Below are 20257 nucleotides of genomic sequence, written 5' to 3' on the forward strand. Positions count from 1 at the left end.
CAAGGTGAAAAGCTAATAGTTTGTCCAAAGATAAATTCAGTGGCAAATCTTGAGCTATAACCCAGGAAATCGGATGTTCTTTTCTTTGCCAGCCTAGTGTTTTTCTCACTACCTGATTTTGAAAATTTGAATAAAACAGGACTAATTATATTAATTCATTTTAATTCCTCCTTGGTTCTGCATATGTAATGAGAAGTGGGTGAGAATTTGCTGCTTTTCTCTTGAATCAGAGACATCCATAAGAGCATTCACTTGGAGCTATCATGGTAAATAACATTTATTCATGGAGTAAGTAGCAATTTCTATGTTGATTTAAAAAAATTTTTTTCCAGAGGTCCTTTCCTTACATACTTGTAAACCATAAAATAATAGGTACTGGGTTTGGACATAGCCAGGTTGAGGGGGAAAAAAGGACCCAATTTCTCCTCAGTCTGGAATTTACCAGATAAGCTTATCTGAAAGAAAATTCAAATCTGATTAGGAACCCTTGTTCTTGGGGAAAGTAACTCACTCTGCTGTTGCCATCCAGTAATTATCTGTAATTGAAGGAAGACAGATGCAGCATTAGCTCCTCTTTTTAATAACAACCTTATTAATTTTAAAGTGAATGGCAGGAGAAGCAGATGGTAAGATGAGAGAAGTATTTAAATATTTGGCCATTGCTAGCTTTTTTATACTCCTGTGTATTAAATGGGACTTTGTGATTGGCCACAGCAGCAGGGTCCTGATTGCTATCAGAGCCTGAGCCAGCTGAGTCCTTTGCCAGATTGGGTTCAGAGGGGTTTGCACATGTTGGTGTATGGTTGCCTCACTGGGGACATGAGAGGCTCCCCCCTCCTCCAAGGTTTTCTTGCTTTGGGTTTGATCACATACAAGGAATGTAAGTTTTTAAATGCGTATATTAATAATCCTCATCTCTACATTACCACCAACCCTCTCTGATAAGATTGAACTTTTTGCCTGTGGATTTTTCAGACATCCTACTTTAAATCTTTCCTCTTCTCTATTTTGGTCTTTTTTTCTTTTTTTTTAAACCCTTACCTTCTGCCTTAGAATCAATACTGTGTATTGGCTCCAAGGCAGAAGAGTGGTAAGGGCTGGGGAATGGGGGTCAAGTGACTTGCCCAGGGTCACACAGCTGGGAAGTGTCTGAGGCCAGATTTGAACCTAGGACCTCCCATCTCTAGGCCTGGTTCTCAATCCACTGAGCCATACATATATATGTATATACATACATACATACATATATATATATATATACACACACATATATGCTGGGTCAGGGAGAAAATATTTAGATAACTTAGCCACTGGTTGATTGATTTGTTGGTGAGTGCCTTCTGAGCCTCAGTGCCCTCATCTGTAAAATGGGGCTAATAACATTTCTGCTGTCTAACTTACAGCATTACTTTGAGGAGAGTGCTTTGGAAACTGAAGTGCTACTATGTCAATGCAAAAAATATATCAGAATTGAAAAAAATGACAATTTATTCACTGTCTGATTTTTATTACTAAATGAATACTTAATATCCCCTCTTTTCTCCTCCTCCCCCAAAATATTCAAATGCTTTACTTTCAGATAACTGTAGTAATTTTTTTTAAGTATTAGAAAAAAAGGCACAGGCACATACTGCTCTTTTTCATTTAACAGATGAGATAATTCTTTCTGAAGTGGTTTAAAGAACATGAACATGTTCATCCTTATTACTTAGAGGTTGTTTTTATATTAAGAAAAAATAAAATAAGAATTTGATGATTTATGCATGATTTGGACAGTATTTTGAAAGCAGAAATACAGTGATTGAAAGTTCAAACTAGAACAAACCTTAAAGATTAATGTAGATGTGGAAACCAAGGCTCAGAAATGGATTGTATCTTGCTCGAGGTCTGTACACTGTCAGTGACAAAGCTCACCAGAACCCAGGCCTCTGGACTCTGAGGCTCAGGGCTCATTCCACTATACCATGCCCAATCAAACTGATGCCTGACCTCCTTCTCCAAAGGCTTGGCCCCATTCCCTCTGACTCCAATATAAATTCATTCCATGAATTATTCCCTAGCTTACATAATTGTTGCTATGGAGCAGTGCCCTGAAGTTGACATGTGGCTGGGTTTTTAGGTTTCCAAGTTTTTCATCTTTGCATAGAGTTTCCCACTGGTTTGAAGGTATTCTTTCAGGGCAAGTTCCATGTGGGAGGTTTGCTTTTTACTTTTTTAATTTTAAAAAAAATTTAGCTGGGTCAGGACCTACTTTAAGTAAACAGGGGGTAAAACACAACTGGCAATTTGGTTTTCATATTCATTCCAGCTGTCTCCTGCACATTCAGTGATGAAGTCATTGTTTCCTGATGAGTGACCTGTGTTGCTAACCCTGATTATTGCATTCTCTTACTGCTTGCTGTATGAATAAAATGTTTCATCGAGTTCACATACTTGTGGGCTGACTTGTGCCTTCTTAGTTACTTGCACAATGTGCTTTGTGGAACAGCTGGTTCAAGCTATAGAAAAGAACATTCATTTTAGTCATTACAGTGAATCATAGATTTTTAAAACCCTTACCTTCTGCCTTAGTATCAGTTCTAAGACAGAAGAAGAGCATGGGCTTAGGTTAAGTGACTTACCCAGGTTCTTGCCCATGTAAGAAGTGTCTGAGGCCAAATTTGAACCTAGGTCCTCCTGCCTACTGATCTCTATCTTCTGTGCTCCCCAGCTGCCCAGTGAATCATAGATTCTTAAAGCTAGATAAGACCTTAGAATATAGAATTTTGGAGCAGTAAATGACCTTAGACCATTGGACACAGAATGTTAGTGTTGGAAGAATCTTTGGAAGGAATCTCAGAAGCCCCCTAGTGTAATTTCTACTCAAAACCTAAATCTTATTAACAGCATCTTTATTAAGTGGTCATCTTTTCTTGAAGAACTGTGATGACATTAATTATGCTCCCAGACAGCCTATTGTAAAAAGAAAAGTAATTCCTCCCCTCAGGGAGCTTACATTCTAAGGGAGGAAGACAGCATATAAAAAGAAGCTGAAAAGGGGAGGATGATGAACAAGAGTCCCCAATTCAGAGGCATGATGAGAAATCAAAACATGGTTGACCTGGGAGCCCTCCTCTGGGATGAGCTAGTCTTCTCAGGCATGAGGAATTCCAGGGTTTGGGGGTAACTTTCCAGCATGAAGAAGTTTCTGGGGTTTGTTCAAGAAAGTCTGGAGTGTAGCCTAGTGATACTAGTCTAATGTCTCTTCCACATGGCAACCTTATAAATATTTTAAGATGGTCAGTCATCATGCCATTAGGTTTCTTTCTATTCCCCAGTCTCTCATACATTGTTTGTAGAAAAATGGAGGGGGTTTAGAAACCACCTCTTCTATCATATCAGTCACTGAAAAATGTGAAACCTCTGGGCATTTTAAATTCAACTCAGCCGAGGGTGGGCAAATGGAGTTCAGAACCTCAGTTTCCCATTTCCTTGTGCAGTGTTCTTTTGATGGTTATATTCTTCTAAACTGTTGTCTCCTTAAAGAGTACTCTCCTAACTAACTTCATGCAAAGGGTTATTTCCAGAGAAGTTGTTTCTTATTTTCCTGAACTCATGGGATAGGAAATTCTTTGCATATGATGAAGTAGTTTGACAGTATTCTACTGGCAAAGTTTCAAATTCCTGGAGGTTTCGGTGATAATTTCAATCATTGAGAATGCCACCCTTGCAAGTTCTAATTATTCAAGGTTTATTCACTGTTAATATGATACGAGACAGCTGTATTTGTAGCTAAAACTGTATGTGTGATTGACACTTGAGGTGTTTAGAATACTGCCGCCAAAGAGATAGGTTAAACATATTCCAGGCACACACACATTTTCTGACATCTTTAGATTGCCTCTCAATTTTTAGACAATGCTCTTTTGGCCATAACTTCTACTAACTATAACAAGAAATACACTCTCTCTCTGTCTCTCTTTCTTTTGCCTCTGTCTGTCTGTCTGTCTGTCTGTCTCTCTCTCTCTCTGTCTGTCTCTCTGTCTCTGTCTCTGTCTCTCTCTCAGTTGGGGCTGTCGTATAATGAAATCTGTGCTTAAAATGGAACCATTGAAGACATAGAAAGAATTCCAGTGAGGAGGTCAAGGGGCAGTTATTTAGGGATAGGTGGTCATTCATGAAGGGCCCTTTGACCAGCCTCGATTTTAAGGAAGTGAACAGAAGATATAACTAAGGACAAATAACAGAGACTGACTATTAATGCATGGCCCAAATGTGTAAAAAATAAAACATTGTCAGGAGTGCAAAAGCTCTGAATAAACTGAATTCTAGTGAGGCAATATGAAAACAGCTACAAAGGTTGGTCTCCCCCCTCATTTTTGGGGGGGTGTTATTTTGGGTTAGATGAAAGAAGCTGAACTTGAAACTTGGTTTTCCTAATTCCAAATCCAACATTCTCTTTGTTATTACCTCTTAAAAAACAAAAAGAAAAACAGAAACCTTGTCTTCTGTCATAGAATCAATATTGCATATTGGCTCCAAGGCAGAAGAGGGGCAAGGCCTAGGCAATAAGGGTTAAGTGACTTGTTCAAGGTCCCACAGCTAGGAAGTCTATAAGGTCAAATTTGAACCCAGAACCTCCAGTCTCTAGATCTGGCTCTCTCAATCCACTGTACCAACTAGCTTCCACCCCCAGCCCCCTCCTCCTGTCATTATTATCTCTACAAGTTCAGTATTCTTGGATTGGATTTAATAAGACCTGAGTTCTAGGGCAGATACTCTTTGTTCTCTTGCAGTGTTTGCTCAGTTAAGTCACTTCTCTTCTCCGAGCCTCTATTTCTTCATCTATAAAATGAAAGGATCAGACTCAGATAGTTTTTGAATTTCCCTTTCTTCATTCACATTCTGTGTTCTAAGTTCCCTTCCTGAGCTGTGCCATTCTGTGCACAAAATGTTCTAATAGCCTTTCTATGGTTTCAGGATTGTGAGATCACTAGTAGCTCTAGCATTCTGTGTTCCATATTTGTAAACTGCTTCCAGCTCTAACGTTCCATTATCTAACATTGCAAAAACTTAGAAAATTGCCCCTTGTATTTATAGGGAGAAATTGTTTGGCAGTGAAGTGTCCTTGGGCAACAGCTTCTCATTGCGGTGCGTGGCACGGTTGATGAGGACTCTGACAGCCAGAAGCTGGCAGGAGTGGGCTGCTTTCAGCTGCCATGCATTAGACTTTTAATTTGCATGCTCTATGTAAAAGAATTGTGTGTGCATACAAGACAAGTACATTATGCTCTCAACTCTTCCCTGTCAGCCTCAATATATCTGTTCTGTGTGTCCATCTTTAATAGCATTTGCTTTGGAGAAGCACATCAGTGTTGGATTTTCTCATTGTCTCCTTAGTGCTATATTTGATCATTCTACTTCCAAATCCTTCATGGGGTGCTTGAAAAGGAATAATGGAGGGATGGGTAGGGCAAGGATGAATGATCAAAGTGTCTTCATTGAATGCTGTTTCATTTGTCCTTATAACCATTCTCTTAGGATAGCAGGGTGATACTATCTGCAGTTTAGATGGGGGGAAAGTGAAAAACTAACTGAGGTCCAGAAAGTGTAATGACCTCATTAGGGTCACATAGCTAATTCGTAGTGAAGTCTAGATTAGAGCCCCTCCTTGTCTTCTGAGTATCAGCCAGGGATGCTTTCTACTACACCATGTTTCTACAAGGGAGAGACTTTCAGATCAGGGCTGGCATAATTTTTTTCAGCATTGGGATGTTCCTTTGGTTCATTGCAATGAGTATGCTCAATTGACTAGATGAGTTACTAGATTCCTGGGTGGGGCTGCAGAAGTTCTGGGTGATAGTCCTGCCTTTGCCACTAGCTTCCCATGTCACCTTGGGGAAAGTCCTTTCCTTTCTTAGGTTTCAGTTTCCCCATCTGTAAAGAGTTGGGGGCCAGACCAGATGTCTCTAAGGTATGTTATGTGTCTGATTCTCTTATTGTGAGCCTTTTCAAAAGGCATCTTTTGGAAAATTGCTCTAGTAGTCTTTCTCTTAAAATAGAATCCAGCTGTTGGTGTCAGTTTGTCACTTTTCAGTGTTTTACTGTGCTCTCATGTTAAATGGCCAGCCTAGTCTTCAGCATAAAAATGTCAACTGGGCTGCAAATGTTTCTTCCTTTTTGTCTGTTTTTTGAAAAAATTAAGGGGTGCTAGGTGGATATAGTCATGCTTAGTGATGAGAAGTTCCAGGTTCAAATTTGACCTCAGATACTTCCTATCCTTTTACACTTAAATGACCAAGCCACTTAACCTCCATTGCTTAGATCTTACCACTCTTCTGCCTTGGAACTGATACTTAGTACTGATTCTAAGATGGAAAGCAAGGGTTTAAAAAAATCAGGCTTTTTGTTTATTTTTTACATAGTGGTTATTTTCCTATATACTCCTTTCCTATGATGAACTCTTATCTTGTAACAAGAGAAAAATAACATGAAATTGATTAAGCAACCATGGCAGACAGATTTTTAAAACACTGGGAAACACTCATTAAGTGCCTACTATGTGCCAGGTACTGTGTGTTAAGCACTGGTATACAAAATGAAGCAAAAGACAGTTTAAGCCCTCAAGAAGCTTACAATCTAATGGGGATAACATATTTCATATCCTTATGCCTCCTAATCTCACTTTTGTGTAATTCCTTGCCTTCTTAGAATTGATACTAAGTTTTAGTTGTAAGGCAGAAAGTTGCTAAGGGCTATCCATTCGGGGTTAAGTGACTTGTTCAAAGTCACATAGCTAGGAAGTGTGTGAGGTTAGATTTGAATCCAGGACCTCATATTTCCAATCCTAGCTCTCTATCCATGAGCCACCTAGCTGCCTTTCTATCAGACTTCTTAATCTAGGCTATGTGAACTTGTCTTTTAAAAATATTTATTTTAATAAATTTTTTTTCGGATATAGTTAACTGTCTACTATTGTAATCCTTTGCATTTTATTTTATGCTTTTAAAAATATCCTTAGAAAGAGTCCTTTATGATTCCCAACTGCCAACAAACTGTAAGAAAAAAGTAACACAAAAAAGTGACCAATCCTTGTTTTCTAAGAAAATACCACCCACATATTTGTGAGTAAATACTTTTTTCTTCGGACCTCAGTTTGTTAATCTATAAAATAGAGGGTCTGGATGAGAGGACCCTTTATGGTCTTTTCTAGGTCTAAATATGATCTTCTTAAGTTTGTAGCAAATCCATGGCTAGAATTCAATGAATCTATCAGAGTGTAGTCTCTGGAACAGATAGGCATGCTCCAACTCTTCTGTTTTTGAGTAATTCTTGCCAGTCACGTCAAAATAAATCCTCCTTTCAGTCACTTTGTCTCTATGGGTTGGTGGCCTTTTCTGTGGAACTGTAACCTTCTCTTTCTACCAGTATAGTACCTAGCAGGAACATCTGTTATTGTTTATGTTGGCTATATAGTTGACATATCTTCCTTTTCCAGTCTACATGTCTTTGGTGATGTATCTGATTATTTATTGAATATTGCCCTTGCGCCCAGGTAGTTAATGGGCTTTTTTGTGTGTCTGCGCTTCTGTAACACACAGAACACTCACAATCCAAGCATCTCTTACTGGAAGCACAAAGGGAATATGAGAAAGTTAGAAAGTCTATTTTTTCCCCTCCCTCCATGTCCCATTTGAGTAAGGGGATATTTTTGGAGAAATTCTGTCTCATTTTCCTCTGGTTATGGGTAAGGAGCCTGGAAGCAGCTGGGGCCAGCTGGTAGGACTCAATGTGTTCTATCATTTGCCTGCATTAGCATATGTAACCCAGGCTTTTCTTGGTAACCAGCCACCATCTGGCCTGGGAGCTAATGATTGAGGGACAGATCTTTAGAGATTGTCCCGTCTGCCTTCTGCATCCTGCACCTGGGGTTCTGATGCAGTTTGAGCCTCTTTTCAATGAGGGTGTGGTGAGTTGGTTATGAGGGCCAGAGCGAAGCACAGTGACAAGTTGGCATTGAGCCAGATAAGCTGAGAAGAGTCAAACTCTAGGATTTTGGTGGCTTTGGGGAACACCAGAAGCCCAATGGGTCACCCCAAAACACAGGATTAAAGCACAGACCTTGTTTTGTGGGTCACCTATATTCTGTTTGTAATGCAAGGAAGCGTGAAATCCAGTTGCCTTTCTGTTACTTAGTGGGAGAAGCAACCTCTGATGAAAAAAATATCAAGTATTTCTTTTGCTAAAGTTACTTGTTATATGAACATTCCCTGCTTCTCCTCTCTGCATTGGAAAAGGCATTTGACAAAAAGGTAGATGTGTACATGAAACAATATCTTGCTTATTTCTCAGTTTTTTCTTTGGAGATGGACAGACACAAGTCACGCTTCAAACATTATTTCTGTTTCTGTATGTAATATCCTCTTGTTTTTGCTCATTCCATTCTTGATAATTTCATGCAGGTATTTCCATTTTTGGAAAAAAAAAGTAAATATTGATGCCAAGGCAGAAGAGTGGTAAAGGCAAGGCAATTGATGTTAAGTGACTCACCCAAGGTCACAAAGTTAGAAAATGCCTTAGGCCACCTTTGAACCCATCTCTAGTCCTGGCTCTCAGTCTACTGAAAAACCTACCTGCCCTGTTTCAGTGTTGTTTTTTTTTAAATCATCCTATTCAACATTTCTTAAGGCATAATAGAATTCTATCACAATCATATACCATAAGTGGTTCAGTCTTTCCTAATTGTTTCTAGAATGGATAAGTCTTTTAATTTTCACTTGGGGCTTAAATTCCTAGCTCTCACACATCTCACTGACATGGGACTAGATTTTTTTTGTTGTTCCCCCACATTCTGAATGTTTCACTGGGTTAGCCAATAGACAACATTAATATTACATCTTAAGCTTTGTCGTTTGGGATTTCCCGTTGGGATTTGTTTTCTTTAGTTATTTGGACCGATGGGATTTCAATGAGTGTGTGAATAGATGAAGCAGTGGTTTCAAATCAGTACTTTGGTCCCCAAAGCAATTGGAGCTGTGAGAGCAGGATCTTATAGAGGGGGTAGTAGAGATGTTGTTCTTCATCTGTATATTCTTCTGGTCATTGACCATTTATTTGATCTGGAGACCATGTCTCCAATTCTATTGTGGGCTTGTGAAAAATGGTCCTGGGAAGGTGGAGTTGGTTCAAAGTGACCAGAGAGAGAAGGCATGGCATGGCATAACATTTGTCATTTTTAGAGTGGCAGTCGAGAGTGCCAACCCTGGAGTCAGAAGGGTTCAAATTTGACCTCGGACCCTTACTAGCTCTGGGATTGTTGGCGAGCCACTTAACCCCCCCTTTGCCCCATTTCTCATCTGTAAAATGAAGGAAATAACTACTTCAGTATCTTTGTCAAGAACAGCCCAAATGAGGTCACAGAGTCATACATGCCTGAAATGACTTTACAATAACAACATTATCCCATTAGAGTAGAGTTAAAAGCCTATGATACTTGGGGTTTTAGTGGCAGACAATAGCTCTAGAGATAGAGAGGACCTCAGAAACTATCTTGTCTATTCCCTTCATTGCATGTTGAAGAACCTAAGGCCTGGGGTTAAGTGACTTGTCTTAGGTCCCATAGTTAATGTTTCAAAGTCATCATTTGACCGTGGGTCCCCCAAATCCTGATCCAGGAATTTTTTCACAGTTTGATGTTGCTTCCTTGCTGTAGAACCTAGGACAAGATATTTTCCCTCTCTAACTCTCATTTCATTCTCTACAAAATGAGAGAGCAAGAATTAGATGCTTTTTATATTCAGATTTAAGGTCAGAGGATCATAGATCACACATTCATGATCTTATCTTAAAATAACCTTTGTCAGATTTCTCCTTGGTATGGGATCTGGCAGCTGGTGTTAGAGCTATGGGAATAGGGCCAATGTGATTATTGAGATGCTATCAACAACAATAGATTATGAAGCATAGGAAAAGTCCTGGAGAAAGACAGATGCATTGATTATCAAAAGGAGAAGAGAATAAGATCTACAATGTATAGACCAACAAGCAGCCAGGTCCTTTGGCTCTTGAATATTTTGGAAATGAATCAGTAATTAAAAAAATCCAATATTGCATCAACAATAATAGGCCTTCTACCATTTCTAACTTTATTTCCCCCTTTGAAAGGTTCATTAAATTGGTAGATCAGGGAAATACTGTAGATTTAGCTTTCTTGGACTCCTTGTATTTGATAAAGAATTAGGCAATTGTGGAAAAAGTGGAGCAATGGGCACCAGATATTAAGACAACTAGATGAATTAGAAACTAATTGAGTGACTGGACTCAAAAGAGCAGTCATAGGTGCTTCAATATTTACTTGGCAGACAGTCTTTAGTGAAGTGTTCCAGGGATTGTCCTGTTTAACATTATCAGTGGCTTAGATAAAGGGACCAATGCCATGTTTCTAAATTTTTCAGATGTCAGGAAGTTGGGAGGCATGGTGTAGCCAACACACTAGAGAATAGAATTAGGATAAAAAGATAAGTTAAGAGGCCAGACAACTAGGTTGAATCTGATTAAATGAAATTTTAAAAGAGTAATTATAAAATCTTATACTTGGATTAAAAAAATCAACTTTACAGGTATAACTTGGGTGGAATGTGGATAGATATATGACATTCATAACTGTATAAGCACTGTGACATGACTGAGTGTCAGAAGTGAGAAAAGCCAGTGCCTCTTTGGACATAACACTTAAAAATAAGGGCATTATAGGCCTCTTTCTGTTCTTCCCTGATCAGAAGAAATATGGAATCTTCATGTCATCTGCCACCCTTTAGAAAGGACTTGGGGAAAAAAAGAAAGAACTTGAATATAAAGGAGAGAACATGAAGGAGGCAGGCAAGATGAGGAAGGACCTTGAGTCATGCCATATGAGGATAGTTGAAGGCACTCTGAATGCTTAGCTTCTACTAGGAAAAATTAGGGAGGATATCATACCTGTTTTCAAATATTTGAAGGAATTTTATGTGGAAAATGGAGACTTGTTTTGTTTGGTCATAGAGGGTAGAACAGGAAATGGGGACTTCAGTGAATTAGATTTATGTGTGATATAAGGAAAAACAATGATTTCCTAATAAAACCATACATAGGTTGCCTTGATATATGGTGAATTCTTTCTCACTGAACATTGTTGGATTGACTCTGGGTGCCCATGTGCTATAGTTGAGTATTCCTTTGATATGTGTGGGTTGAATTAGATATCCTATGAGGTCCTTTCTGTATCTCAAATTCTGTGATTCTGTGACTAGACAGAGGAAGAGACAGAACAAACAATTCAATTCCTTTCATCTCTTTGTACCTAAAATATTTTTAGTTCAGGGTAGAATGATGAGATTTTTAGAGCAAAATTAAACACTTCTTACTTTCCTTCTTCCTGGCCCCCCCCCCCCCCCCTTTTTCTGATTTCTAATTGTACTTGATAACTATTTTGTGCTATTGTTGTAATCTACATTTTTAATATAATTATGGATTTTTATTTGGATTTTTTGTGTTTCACATCTTATAATATTTGTCTTTTATGATTATATCTTCTGCTAAAATTATTAAGTATCATCAGTACAGGAACAACCACCACCTACTACTACTACTACTACTACTACTATTACTACTACTACTACTACTACTACTACACTACCTACCACTTACTACTCTATAATTTTAAAGTTTGAAAGTGCATTACAAATTTTATCTCATGCTGTCATCACCACAGTCTTGGGAAGTAGGTGCTACTATTATTCCCATTTTACTGATGAGTAAACTATAGCAGATAGAAGTTAAGTGACTTCCTCAGGGTCACTCAGCTAGCAGAAGTACTTGAAGCTGAATTAGAACTGCAGTATTCTGATTTTAGACCGGGTGTTCTATCCCTTGTTCCTCTTAGCTCTCTTGATTATCTTTCTTTTTTCCCTGAGAGCACCAATATCTCATAATGGTGTGTTGGTATCCCTAAGATACTCCAGTGATTTTGATATGGATCTGGAATGAGTGACCCGGAGGGCATGTGCTGATTTTTTTTAAGCCTTTACCTTCTGTCTTGGAATCAATACTGTGTATTGGTTCCAAGGCAGAAGAGATAAGGGCTAGACAATGGGGGTCAAGATGATGCTGAAATTTTTGTATTTTGTGCTTGACAATGGATTTTTTTGATTCATTTTCTCTCTTATTCTATCCACTGAGTCAACTTGCTGCCCCTACCATAGCTGTTTCTCAGATCAAAGGACATTGATCTTTCAATCATTAAACATTTATTCATTGCCTACTATGTGCTAGGTACTAGGGAGACAAAGACCAACATGAAAAAAAATCCCCACTCTCTGGGAGCTCACATTCTTTTAGATAAGACAAATGATTATTTTTCTATACAAAATAAGCAGAAGTCAATTTTCTTGGTGTGTGTGTGTGTGTGTGTGTGTATGTGTGTGTGTGTGTATGTGTGTGAAGCAGCAATAGCTGGGGTGGGAGGGGAATTAAGAAACACCTTATGAGGGAGATGATATTTTAACTGAGCTTTGAAGGATGAGAGATTTTAAGAGGTATCCATCAGGAGTAAGTGCCCACTGGAGAAGAGGGGCACAGTCAGAAAAAAGATATAGAAGTGTGTGATGGAATGCCATGTGTGAGAAACAGCAAGGAGACTAGTCTGGCTAAGCTGTAGAGTGCAGGAAGGGAAGTCAAGTTTAAAAAAAAAACTGGACACATCAGCTGGAGCCAGCTTGTAAAAGACTTTCAATGCCAAACAGAAGATTTTGAATTTGATTCCAGAGGTAATAGAACACCACTAGAATTTACTGAATTGGGGAGTAACATGGTCATAACAGTGCTTTAGAAAATCACATTGGCAGCTGAATGGAGGTTGGCTAGGAAAGGGCAAGCTGCCATGAGGGTCATGTCCAAAAGTCATTGTACTCTTCTTGTGGTTTGGGGAGCTATGCACTTTCAGGTTCCTGCCCACTTGGAGAGGCGAGATTCAGAGCCTTAGTCAATGCTCTTTACTCCAAAGCAGTTGGCAACTGTCTCCATTTTATCTATCAGATCCACAGTTTAGAGTTTCTCCAGTTACTTAATTTGAGTTGGCCCTATGTAATTAAAAACCAACTGCTAATGGCTTGTGGGGAATTGAGGGAGGAAGATGCACATTATCTATCTGAGGTGTGAAAAGATGAATGGTTAATTTAGAGGAAAAGGTTTGTCCTTTTCCCTTTGGAGAATAGTGCCTTTCAAGTGATAGAATCTTAATTCCTTCCTCCTTTACTCTGAAGAATGACAATGTCTCTTGTGGGGGGAGAGGGGAGATTAGCTGGGTGAGAGAGAGAGCTGTGTTAAAGACTTTCTTCTTTCAGAATCTGCCTGCTCTTCTTCTTTCATAAAGCCTGCCACCTGGTAGTCTAGAGGTGGCTCTGTTGCTGGGGACATCTGCGTATCTTTAGGTGTCCCTTAATTGAGCAGTTGGTGGAGGCTCTTGTCTTGGCAGGATGATCTTTGGATGTATGGCAAGAATCTTAAATGTTTTCCTTAATGACTCTTCTCTGTTTGGAGTTTGTGCAAGGACCTTCACAACATTCCCTCCATCCCCCGAATTGGCACTGCTTATGTCATTAGTAGAAAGTCTGTCAGTTCTATGAATAACTCTGCTAATGAAAAGGATGTGTTCCAGCCACCCAAGCCTCTGCCAGAAACTGTTATCAGAGCTAGCAATAACAGAGGAGTCAGAGGAATTGGGTCAAGGATCGTAGAGCCATTGATCATTCTTAGAATCTTAAGTTCTGGAGATGGGTAGATTTAGTATTAGACATTCAGAGCTGGAAGGCATCTCTGAAGTCATACTGTCCTTACCTGGCATTTATGGGTATGGAGACTGAAGGCCAGAGGAAAGAAATGTCTCATCCCTCGCCACAGAGGTAGAATGGGAACAAATAGAAGGTGGGAACAGGGGTATCATGGGAAGGATGAATTTAAAAAGGTAAAACCAAATGGTTAAGAATGGTTAAACCATGGTTGTTAAATGGTTAAAATCCAAGGGTGGCAAGGGTGTTATCTTAAGCTGTATTGGGGAAAAAGAGCATCTAAGAAGGCCAAGGATGGCTAATCAGGGTAGAATGGATGAGAGAGAGATGGCAGAACTGTTCACACCTTTTCTTTTTGTTTGATCTGACAAGTAAGGTCATCATTATTTTTGGACTAAGAAGGAAAGATAAAAATGGATAATGGGAATTCCAAACATAAAATTTTTGAGGTGCTAGTAAGAATGCCTAACTGCCTTTGGGAAGGGTATTTATAAAATAACTGAGTTAGGGTTCTCCCTTCCTTCCTTCCTTCCTTCCTTCCTTCCTTCCTTCCTTCCTTCCTTCCTTCCTTCCTTCCTTCCTTCCTTCCTTCCTTCCTTCCTTCCTTCCTTCCTTCCTTCCTTCCTTCCTTCCTTCCTTCCTTCCTTCCTTCCTTCCTTCCTTCCTTCCTTCCTTCCTTCCTTCCTTCCTTCCTTCCTTCCTTCCTTCCTTCCTTCCTTCCTTCCTTCCTTCCTTCCTTCCTTCCACAGAATTAAGTGACTTGCCAGGGTCATACAGCTAATAAATGTTTGAAGTCAAATTTGAACCCATGTCTTCTTGATTCTAGGCCCAGCATGCTATCTACTGTACTACCTCATTGAACCACTATGCCACTTAGCTGCCCTGCAGAGCACTTTCCAAAGACAGTTAGATCCTTAGCTTGGAGTCCATGATTAAAAAAAATTCCTATAATTTTATTTCAGTACAATTGGTTTCCTTTATAATTGAATACATTTTAACTTATGTATTTAAAATATTATTCTGAGACGTCCACAGACTTTACTGGGGTTCATGACATTCAAAAAGTTAAAAGCTTCTTCTTTAGGGGAAAGTGCCATTCCTCTATTCCCATGCTGACATTTTTCATTGGAATACCCTTTTATTTCAAGATACCTAGACTCTTCATGAAAATGTTGGAAGTCTATTCTTAATTCTCTTCCTCTCAACCTTTCCCATAGATTTGTGGACTAATAAAAGCATCAGGGTTAGTGCCAGCCTTCAGACCTTCTGATTCAAGACCAATTGTCTTTCTATGTCCATTCAAGACGTGGAACCTGAGGGACTGACTTGCTCATCAGGGTCACTCAGCTTGAAAGTTTCAGAATCAGGAATGAATCCCAGGTTTTCTGACTCAGTTTTTCCCCCATTGGATTTAACTACCTCTAGATTTCTTTTGATAAAAGCAATAATGAATCAATATGTGATTATTAAGCACTGGCTCTGAGGGACACTCTGTGAAAGGTCATGGAAAAACAAATGAAGGAATGAGGAATCATTCAATTCCTTACTTTGACGAAGAAAAAGCTAAATGGACATGAGCTGAAGGAGCTAATGATAAGTATCATGAAATGTCAGTGGGATTATTGGAGTAATGAATAAGAATCCTACAGGCAAAAACCCATCTTTCATCTGTATTCAGCATTTAGCAATGAATAACAAACACATTCTTTAAAAAAATATCTGGAACTGTTTAATTTTAGTCTTGCTAGGATAAAAAAGACTTTCCTCTTTTTTATGGTTTTAATTTGTGAACAAACCAAATCAAAAGAGCAAAAAATTAATAAAAATTAATTTATGTCAATGTATGTTTCATAGAATTTGGAATTGGAAAGGACAGTAGAATACAGACTATGATTACTAGAAAAGATGCTATGTTCCACTTAGTGGATGAGATACACACACAGAAGGGGTACATGATTGCTCTAAGGTCACACAGGCACATCTGTGATTTGAACTGTAGAGCTTGCACTCCAAGCCAAGACTCCTTTTTATCAAACCCCAAACCCAAGGCACCTCTCCAAGGAACTGCTGGCTTAATCTCCTCTGACCTCTTGACTTTCCTCTCCTACTCAGTTTAATGTGTATTCTTTTTTTTTTTGCCTCTAACCCAGAGAAGATTCTAGCCTAGAGAGATTGTAAGGATGGGATGAGGAAAAAGTAGCTCTGACCTAGCATTCATTTATTAGTGCCAGTACAGAAACCCTGGGGCCAAGGGGGCTCTTAGACCCTGTGGTTCCTGTGTAGGTGAAGTTACATGAATATTTCAGCAGTTTTCCCTATAGAATTCATTTATTTTAATGTCAAAACTCTGTAGAGACAAGTTAAAATTAAGGGCCAGATTTCCCTCTGCTCTGCCTCTGCTTTCATATGAAGGTAGGCTATGTTCACAACTTTGAAGATTTCCTGAGTTCTGTGGGATTTGTGAGAATTTGTACTTGGCCCAAGAGATGGTATGGTGTGAACCAAAAAGTTTATCCCTTAGTACCTCTTACTCACCCTGGGCAAATCACTTGATCTCTTTGAACCTTAGTTTTCCTGTCTGAATTATGGTTAGTCTAGAGAATCTACTAAAGTTCCCTTTGTTTCTTCAAGTCTATCTGAATTGTGGCTCTTTTTTATAATGATAATCAGATTTTAGATATTGTATATATCTACATATATACACATACAAACAAAACATAAATATACTTCAAGATTTGAAGAATACTTAATTTTTATTATTTATTATTATTTTATCTCATTCTTACAACACTGGGAATTAGGGATGTTTTTATTCTTATTTTACAGATGAAGAAACTGAGGCAGGCAGAATTTAAGAACTTGTCCAAAGTCACACAGTTAATAAGTGTTTGAGGCCATATTGGAACATCTTTTTTTTTTTAACCCTTACCTTCTACCTTGAATGGATACTAAATGGTGGTTCCAAGGCTGAAGAATGGAAAGGGCTAGGCAATTGGGATTAAGTGACTTTCCTAGGGTCACATAACTAGAAAGTTTCTGAATTCAGATTTGAACCCAAGGAACGTAGGTCTTCTTGAGTCTATGTTCAGTGCTCTGTCCTCTGGGCCACCCAGCTAACAGGAAAAATATAATTTTCAAATCTTCAATTCTATTCAACAGACATTTATCAAGTATGTCCCTGTGATGTATAGGACACTGTGCTAGGTCCTGGAAGACATGGAGGGTAATGGAAAGAAAATATGTGAATTGAATCCTCATCTTTTTTACATAATAATGGTGTGACCTTGAACAAGTCACTTAACCCTCCTGAACCTGTTTCCTAATCTGTAAAGTGAGTTTCAAGTTACTGCATTATTCATTTCACAGGGCTGTTGTTAGGCTCAAATGGCATAATGTGTGTAAAGTGCTCTGTGACTCAACTTATCTCTCATCATTGTTATAATCCTGGTCATTATTCTGAGGAATTAGGTGGTTTATGCTCTCAGGGGGTCAGGATGTAATAGAGAGCATAAGATATACACACACAGAATATGCTTCTTGGCCAGCCTCAAGCCATTCTGTCTCAGTACATTTGGCCAATACCTCTGGCTTCCTTTCCATCTCTGGCTCCCTTACATATGTTATCTTGCCCAATACTATGCTCCACGCCTCACTGGTAGGCAATGTCTTGCTTGGTGTATTTGTAACTTGCACACTTAGTATTGCTTTACAGATAGTAAGTGCTTTGTAGATGCCTTTTAATTCACTCATTCTTTCATTCACAAGATAGGAAGTGGTAAGTACAAAGGAGAAGTTAGAGGTATAGTAAAGAATTTAAGGAGAGAGCTTATTCCACTGGTGAAGTTTGGGATGCAGCTGGGTACCACTTGTTCTTAAGGTTCATAATCTTATATCTTAAACAGAGCATTTTATAAACTTTTTACAGGATCTTCACATTGATTATCTTTTTGGATCATTAGACTCTTCTTGTTGGATATAAAGTCCTGGTATTTTCATACCTGTTTTATGGTTGAGGGATCTGAGAATCAGAAGGATTAAGCAATTCATCCAAGGTCACTAGTTCTCTTGGTGACAAAGAAGAGGTACTTTCCAAAAAAGTAATTAAGTAAGCATATTTTTACTGACATACTTGGTTTTTACATCATCCACATCTGTCAGTATGCCCCATACACATCCTGAAGGTCATCCTTTATAATGAAGAAGAAAAATGTAAGAAAAAAATCAAGGGAAATACCCATATCCATGTTCCCTGATTTCTGCAATGAAGGCAAAGTGCTTTTTCATTATCTTCTTTTTGGTGCTAAACTTGGTCATCATAATTGTGCAGCACTAAGTTTGTTTCTTTTGTTAACTTGCTTTTAAAAATATATTATGTATAAATTATTTTCTCGGTTTTCCATATTTCACTTTGAGTTTATATAAGATTTCCAACTATATTAATCAAGCTCAGAGATACTCCTATTGGATTCATAAGCCATAATTCACCTAGCCAGCCCCCACTCAGTGGGTATCTACCATATTTCCAGTTCTTTGCTGGCATGAAAATGCTGTTATAAATAATTTTGTATATAGGGGACCTTTCTAGTTATCATAGATCTCCACAGGGTCTGTGCTTAGTAATGGGATTTCTGGGTCAAAGAGCATGAACATTTTGGTCACTTTCCTTGTAGGATTCCAAATTGCTTTCCGGAATGTTTGTACCAATTCACAGCTGCACCAACAGTGTACTCATGTGTCTCAAAAGGAGATCCTTTATTCAGTTTTCCCAAAAGGCCCTGGGGTCCTGGGGAGATGAAGCGAGCTGGTTTTTAAAGATGAAGAGCAGAGAGACCTTTGTGCTATGGAGCCAAGGGAATGACCCAGTGTATATGCAGTGCCTGCCTTCTGTGTTGTTTGGAGTTAAGCAAATTCTAAAATCATTTGTTGCCTGTGGCAGAGTTCCTTTATGTGTCAAAGGAAGTTTACAGTGCAAGCTGATCTGGTCTTTCAGCAGAAGTAGAAAGATTTGAATTCCCATAAATGCACATTTCAAATGATTACATCATTATATGGTTTTCAGTCCAGTTGGTTTGAGTTTTGGTTTGGAACAGACATTGCACCATGATGTAATTGGCTTGTCTCTCATTACATTCTACCTTGGTTGCACATTCTCCTTGGCATGCATACTTTAGAAAATCAGAGCAGCTTAGAGATGGAATGGACCTTAGTGTAGTGTGGGAGAAAGAGAACTTACTTACTGTCCTTGGACTCAGAAGACCAGGGCTGGAACTCTGCGTCTACCCTTGACGATCTGGGTGACTTTGGGCAAATCACATATCCCTGAATCCTAATGTCCTTATCCATAAAATGGGAGTTTTAATACCTAACCTGCTTATATCAACAGGCTGCTTTAGTAGCATCATGGATTTAGAGTTGGAAGGAACTTGAGAGGCCATCTAGACCGAGCATCTGATTTTGTACCTGTGGAAACTGAAGCCAAGAGACATATTTTGATTTGCCAAAGGTTCAAGTGAAAGAGGCAGGATTAGAAATGGGGGTGGGGTGAAGGTAGCTAGGTAGCATAGTGATAGAGAGCACATATGGAGTTAGGGAGACATCAGTTCAAATTTGGCCTCAGACCCTTCCTAGCTGTGTGACTCTGTTTTCTGCATCTTTGTCCTTCCTTCTGAGTGTTGCTACTAAGACAGAAAGTAAGATTTTAAAAAGAGAGATTAAAGAGTAAGATGGGGAGAGAGAGAGAGAGAGAGAGAGAGAGAGAGAGAGAGAGAGAGAGAGAGAGAGAGCATGTCTTTTAATTCATGATCTACTCTTTCCTCTTCCTTTCAGCTTCCTTTTTTTATACATACATTATCTCATTTGATTCATACAAGAGCATTTGAAAGTTTGCCAAGCTTTTTACTTAAATGACCCCATTTGGTCTTCTCAAGAACCCCATGAGATATTAAAATATTCATTTCTCAGAGTAGGAAATGGAATTTCCTATTAGGAAATTAGAAAGTAAATGATTTTCCCAAGGTCACTCAGCTCTTTAATATCTGAGTCAGAATTCCAACCTAGGTCTTCCTGACTCCAAGTCCAGAACTCCTTCCCAGCACCATATTATCTGTCAATGGAATGGTATAGATAGGAGAATGCTTCTTTATCATAAGTGCTGCATAAGATCTTAAGATTGAGTATTGGACAAAACTTGAGTGATTTACTAAATCAATTTCCTCACATTGCAGATAAGGACACTGAGGTCCAGAGATGGGAAGTGATTTTCCTAAGGTCACATAGCTAGTAAGTAGAATATCTCCAATTTGAAATCAGATTCTTTGACTTCAAATACAATAAATATTCTTTCCACCACACTCTGTTGTCCATACTTTTTAATGTTTGTTATAATTTTGTTCTGATTTTTACTGGATAAAGTGAAGTGCTACATAATAAAGTCCATGGTCAGAAAGGAGACCAAT

At 38.7% G+C, this 20257-nt stretch overlaps 1 protein-coding gene across 5 annotated transcripts in view; it reads left to right on the forward strand.

Annotated features, from left to right (window-relative positions):
• Positions 1–20257, forward strand: part of AFAP1 (actin filament associated protein 1) — a 231405-nt gene that overhangs the window by 53255 nt on the left and 157893 nt on the right. Inside the window, exon 2 of one of the 5 annotated variants that reach the window (XM_056802392.1) lies at positions 20027–20081. The exons of the other annotated variants lie outside the window; for them this stretch is intronic. The gene's annotated coding sequence lies outside the window, so the exon portion shown is untranslated. The remainder of the gene's footprint in view (positions 1–20026; positions 20082–20257) is intronic. 5 annotated transcript variants of the gene reach the window in all.

The sequence above is a fragment of the Monodelphis domestica genome, chromosome 6, assembly GCF_027887165.1.
Source record: "Monodelphis domestica isolate mMonDom1 chromosome 6, mMonDom1.pri, whole genome shotgun sequence".
In the NCBI taxonomy this organism is placed as follows: Eukaryota; Metazoa; Chordata; class Mammalia; order Didelphimorphia; family Didelphidae; genus Monodelphis; species Monodelphis domestica.